At 43.2% G+C, this 6,000-nt stretch overlaps 1 long non-coding RNA gene across 1 annotated transcript in view; it reads left to right on the top strand.

Moving 5' to 3' along the window:
• The window catches only part of LOC307181219, a 30,376-nt gene extending 25,129 nt beyond the window's left edge, over positions 1–5,247 (top strand). The window contains exon 4 of the long non-coding RNA XR_013826122.1: positions 1,862–5,247. This is a non-coding gene — a long non-coding RNA (uncharacterized lncRNA). The remainder of the gene's footprint in view (positions 1–1,861) is intronic.
• The last annotated feature ends 753 nt before the right edge of the window (positions 5,248–6,000 follow it).

A 6,000-nucleotide genomic window follows, 5' to 3' on the forward strand; every position in this document is an offset into this window, starting at 1 on the left:
AACAAAATTAAGCTAAGGGTAAGGATTAGGGTTTAGGGTAAGATTTAGGGTTAGGGTACGGGTTAGGATTATTGTATGGCTTAGAGTATGGTTTAGGGTTATGGTTATGGTACGGGTTAGTGTTAGGGTACAGTTTAGGGTATGGCTATGGTTTAGTGTTAGGGTACGGGTTAAGGTATGGGTTAGTGTTAGGGTATGGGTTAGGATTCAGGTACGGTTTATGTTCAGGGTTATGGTTAGGTTTAGTGTATGGGTTAGTGTTAGGTACGGGTTAGGGTTAGGTTTAGTGTTAAGGAAGGGGTAGAGTTTAGGGTACAGGATAGGGAACAACAAAGGGTTAGGGTTAGGGTACGTGTTAGGGTACAGTTTAGTGTTAGTGTACGGGTTAGGATTAGGGTACGGTTTAGGGTAAGGTTTAGAGTTAGGGTTAGGGGACGGGTATGGTTTGGGGTACAGTTTAGGGTATGACCACGGGTTAGGAGTAGGGTAAGTGTTAGGGTACGGTTTAGTGTTAGTGTACAGGTTAGGATTATGGTACGGGATAGTGTAAGGGTTAGGGTTAGGGAATGGGTACAGATTAGGTTGCAGGTTAGGGGATGACAACGGGTTAAGGTTAGGGTACGTGTTAGTGTATGGGTTAGGATTAGGGTACGGGTTAGGTTATGGGTTAGTGTTAGGGGATGGGTTAGGATTAGGATACGGGTTATGGTACGGTTTAGGGAAAGGGTTAGGATACGGGGTAGGGTTAGGATAAAGTTTAGTGTATGGCTATGTGTTACTGTTAGGGTACATGTTAGCGTACGGGTTAGTGTTCGTGTACAGCTTAGGGTAAGGGTTAGGGTTAGGGAACGGGTATGGTCTCAGGTACAGGTTAGGGTATGGTAGCGGGATAAGGATAGTGTACGTGTTAGGATGAGACTTCTTTGTAGTGCAGATTTGAATTTCCCGCTTGCTTGGTGGGCCAAAAAGTGTGTATGCATTTTATCCTGAATATACTCAGGAAAAAACGTATACGCCCTTTTTGGCCAAGTGCATCGCTGCCAAACGATGTGCCAAACAGGAGGTTACAAGCACTGACTCTCCAAGTGGGGAGATTGTTAGTAAAGCGTCTGGAATGGCGAACCCGAGTACCAGAGGACGAATAATGAGATGCGTTTTAGAAACCTTGCCCGATCACACTGTGGACCATCCTCTGGGTTTCCCACGCATGTTTTAGCTGTAGGAAGAATCCCTTAAACCTGGAGGGTTGGGACCCATGGAATGGGTAGCACGCAGTACTACTTCAAAGGGTCTGCATTTGCTCACCGAACCTCACCAATCCTCACAGCCCCAAGTGTCCAGCCTTATGCCTCACTCAGCTGTGGGTGTAGATGTGGTAAATCCAGGTTTCATCACAAGCCTGAACGAGTTATTTAAGAATTTCTCTCTCTTTCACTGTCTTTGTGTTTTGATTTTGAAATTTATTTTTATAATGGGGTTTAGCTGATTTGCACTGCTGTGTTTATGCCGCTCGATGCACACTTGATTCTCTTACGGAGACATATAAATACATAGGTTTTAAGATTCTTACTACTCAGATATATTCCTCTGCGGTGAATAGGGGGTGTTGAGTCCACTTCGTTGAACAAGGAGTATATCTTGTCTATTACTGGCTTATGGAACGGTATCTGTGCTCATTTCAATCTCTGGATTTATGCAGCACCCCAACTCACCTTTCCCCTTAGGCAAGCATAAGTTGGTTTTCTAAATGTGAGACTCTGTTCTGTTTTGTAATTCAGTTCATGTGTAGCCAAGTTTACATTCCCTCTATAAGTGTTATCTTATGACTAGTTTCTTTTTCTGTGTGACTTATTTCACTCAGAATCATCGAACCTAAATCCACTCATTATGCTGCTACGGGCCTGATGACATTGATTTCATTGCGGAGTGATATTCCATTGTATGTAAGTACCACAACTTCTTTATCCATTTTTCTCTTTCTGGGATATTTAAGTTGTTCCGTTGTCGAGGTTCTTGTAAACACAGCAGCCCTAAACTTTGGGGTGGCTGTGTCTTTTTTATTTTAATTTCCCTAAGCTATAGGACCATAAGTGGAAGTGCCCGAGTCTCTGTAGCTTTGTTTTTTAGATGTTTCAGGAAACACCATACACTTCTCCAGAGTGGCTGTTGGCCATTTACATCCCGCCCATCAGCATAACAAGGCTCCCAGTTCTCCATGGCCTGTCCTGCCTTTCTGGATTTTACACTTTTTTCAGATGGCCCATTTAACCGGTGGGAAGTGAGACTTCATTGTAGTGCGGATTTCCATTGCACGCTTCCTTGGTTGGCAAAAATGGCTGTATGCGTTTTTTCCTGGATATATTCAGGAAAAAACGCATATGCATTTTTTGGCCAAGTGCATCATTGTCGAAGTTCTGCCGCTTTTCATGTGCTTTAAATGCAATTCCAATCTACCTCCTGAAATCTGTTTCCTGCAATTGTGCCTTGCTTTCAAGTCCTCTTCACAGCCTTACCTCAATATATTTTTGGACGATAGTTGTCCTTTATAACTCTGCAAGTTTGTGAATTGCAGTGACCCTGAGCTCCTTTTTCCAACTCGCTTTTTTGTGAGCTGGACGCAAAACGGCAGGATTGCTTCAGGCCCTAATCTGGTTCCAGCATGGCACGCTGAGCCTTTGGTTAATTCTTCTTCTTGGTGGGAAATTAGAGTGAAATGTGCCCGTCCAAACAACTACAGCTAGTCTCTCATTGGTTCTCCCTATTCCCGTTCATCCTCCGCAGAAATTGCAGAGTGTGCCAAACAGGAGGTTACAAGCACTGACTCTCCAAGTGGGGAGATTGTTACTAAAGCGTCTGGAATGGCGAACCCGAGTACCAGAGGACGAATAATGAGATGCGTTTTAGAAACCTTGCCCGATCACACTGTGGACCATCCTCTGGGTTTCCCACGCATGTTTTAGGTGTAGGAAGAATCCCTTAAACCTGGAGAGTTGGGACCCATGGAATGGGTAGCACGCAGTACTACTTCAAAGAGCCTGCATTTGCTCACCGAATCTCACCAATTCTCTCAGCCCCAAGTGTCCAGCCTTATGTCTCACCCAGCTGTGGGTGTAGATGTGGTAAATCCAGGTTTCATCACAAGCCTGAACGAATTATTTAAGAATTTCTCTCTCTTTCACTGTCTTTCTGTTTTGTTTTTGAAGTTTATTTTTATAATGGGGTTGAGCTAATTTTCACTGCTGTGTTTATGCGTCTGTACACACACTTGATTCTCTTACGGAGACATATAAATACATAGATTTTAAGATTCTTACTAGTCAGATATATTCCTCTGCGGTGAATAGGGGGTGTTGAGTCCACTTCGCTGAGCAAGGAGTAGGTCTTGTCTATTACATATTTGGCTTATGGAACGGTATCTGTGCTCATTTCAATCTCTGGATTTATGCAGCACCCCAACTCACCTTTCCCCTTAAGCAAACATGTTTGTTTTCTAAATGTGAGACTCTGTTCTGTTTTGTAATTCAGTTCATGTGTAGCCAAGTTTACATTCCCTCTATAAGTGATATCTTATGATAAGTTTCTTTATCTGTGTGACTTATTTCCTTAGAATCATCGTACCTAAATTCACTCATTATGCTCCTACGGGCCTGATGATATTGATTTCATTGCTGAGTGATATTTCATTGTACATAAGTACCACAACTTCTTTATCCCTTTTCCTCTTTCTGGGATATTTAAATTCTACCATAGTTGAGGTTCTTGTAAACACAGCAGCCCTAAACTTTGGGGTGGCTGTGTCTTGTTGATTTTAATTTTCCTAAGCTATAGGACCATAAGTGGAAGCAACCTAGGCTCTGTAGCTTTGTTTTTTAGAGGTTTCAGGAAACACCATACACTTCTCCAGAGTGGCTGTTGGCAATTTACATCCCGCCCATCAGCATAACAAGGCTCCCAGTTCTCCATGGCCTGTCCTGCCTTTCTGGTTTTTACACTTTTTTCAGATGGCCCTTTTGACCGGTGGGAAGTGAGACTTCATTGTAGTGCAGATCTCCGTTGCAGGCTTGCTTATTTGGACAAAAAGAGCATATGCGTTTTTTCCTGCATGTATTCAGGAAAAAAACGCATACGCCCTTTTTGGCCAAGTGCATCATTGTCAAAGTTCTGCCGCTTTTCATATGCTTTAAATGCAGTTTCCATCTACCTCCTGAAATATATTTCCTGCAATTGTGCCATGCTTTCAAGTCCTCTTCGCAGCCTTACCTCAATATATTTTTGGACGATAGCTGTCATTTATAACTCTGCAGGTTTATGAATTACAGTGCCCCTGAGGTCCTTTCTTCAACTCGCTTTCTTGTGCGCTGGCCGCAGAACTGCAGGATTGCTTCAGGCCCTAATCTTGTTTCATCACGGCACGCTGAGCCTTTTGTTAATTCCTCTTCCTGGTGGGAAATTAGAGTGAAATGTGACCGTCCAAACACCTACAGCTAGTCTCTCATTGGTTCTCCCGATTCCCGTTCAACCTCCGCAGAAATTGCTAACTGTGCCAAACAGGAGTTTTAAGGCACTGACTCTCCACGTGGGGAGATGTTTAGTAAAGCGTCTGGAATGGCGAACCCGTGTACCAGGGGACAAAAAATGAGATGGGTTTTAGAAACGTTGCCCGATCACATGGTGTACAATCCTCTGGGTTTCCCATACATGTTTTAGCTGTAGGAAGAATCCCTTAAACCAGGAGAGTTGGGACCCAGGGAATGGGTAGCATACAGTATTACTTCAAAGGGTCTGCATTTGCTCACCGAACCTCACCAATCCTCTCAGCCCCAAATGTCCTGCCTTATGTCTCACCCAGCTGTGGGTGTAGATGTGGTAAATCCAAGTTTCATCACAAGCCCTGAACGAATTATTTAAGAACTTTCTCTCCTTCACTGTCTTTGTTTTTGAAATTTATTTTAATAATGGGGTTTAGTTGATTTTTCACGGCTGTGTATACTGCTCTACACACACTTGATTCTCTTACAGAGACATATAGATACATATGTTTTAATATTCTTATTGTCAGATATATTCCTCTGCGGTGAATAGGTGGTGTTGAGTCTAATTCGTTGAGCAAGGAGTATATCTTGTCTATTATATATTTGGCTTATGGAATAGTATCTGTGCTCATTTCAATCTCTGGTTTTACGCAGCACCCCAACTCACCATTCCCCTTAAGAAAGCATAAGTTTGTTTTCTAAATGTGAGACTCTGTTCTGTTTTGTAATTCAGTTCATGTGTAGCCAAGTTTACATTCCCTCTATAAGTGTTATCTTATGATAAGTTTCTTTTTCTGTGTGACTTATTTCCTTTGAATCATCGTACCTAAATCCATTCATTATGCTTGTACGGGCCTGACGACATTGATTTCATTATTGAGTGATATTCCATTGTACGTAAGTACGAAAACTTCTTTATCCATTTCTCTCTGTCAAGGATATTTAATTTGTACCGTAGTCGAGGCTCTTGTAAACAGAGCAGCCCTAAACTTTGCGGTGGTTGTTTCTTGTTATTTTAATTTTCCTGAACTATAGTGCAATAAGTGGGTTTAGGGTAGGGTTAAGGTTAGCATTAGGGAACGGGTATGGTTTAGGATGCGACAATGGTTTAGGGTGAGCGAAAGTGTTAGGGTACAGGTCAGTGTTAGTGTACCGTTTAGGATTAGGGTAAGTGTTAGGGTAATGCTTCGGGTTAGGGTTACAGTTAGGGAACGGGGACGGTTTAGGGTACAGGTTAGGGTACGACAACAGTTTAGGGATAGCGTACATGTAGGGTAAGATTTAGTGTTAGCGTACGGGTAAGGATTAGGGGACGGGTGAGGGTCAGGCTTCGGGGAAGGGTTAGGGTTAGGGTTCGGGCTAGGGTTAGGGTTAGGGGACGGGGACGGTTTAGGGTCCAGGTGAGGGTACGGCAACGCTTTAGGGGGAGCGTGCGTGTGAGGGCGCGGGTTAGTGTTAGCGTACGGGT

The sequence above is a fragment of the Stenella coeruleoalba genome (genome assembly GCF_951394435.1).
Source record: "Stenella coeruleoalba genome assembly, contig: scaffold_242, whole genome shotgun sequence".
NCBI lineage: Eukaryota > Metazoa > Chordata > Mammalia > Artiodactyla > Delphinidae > Stenella > Stenella coeruleoalba.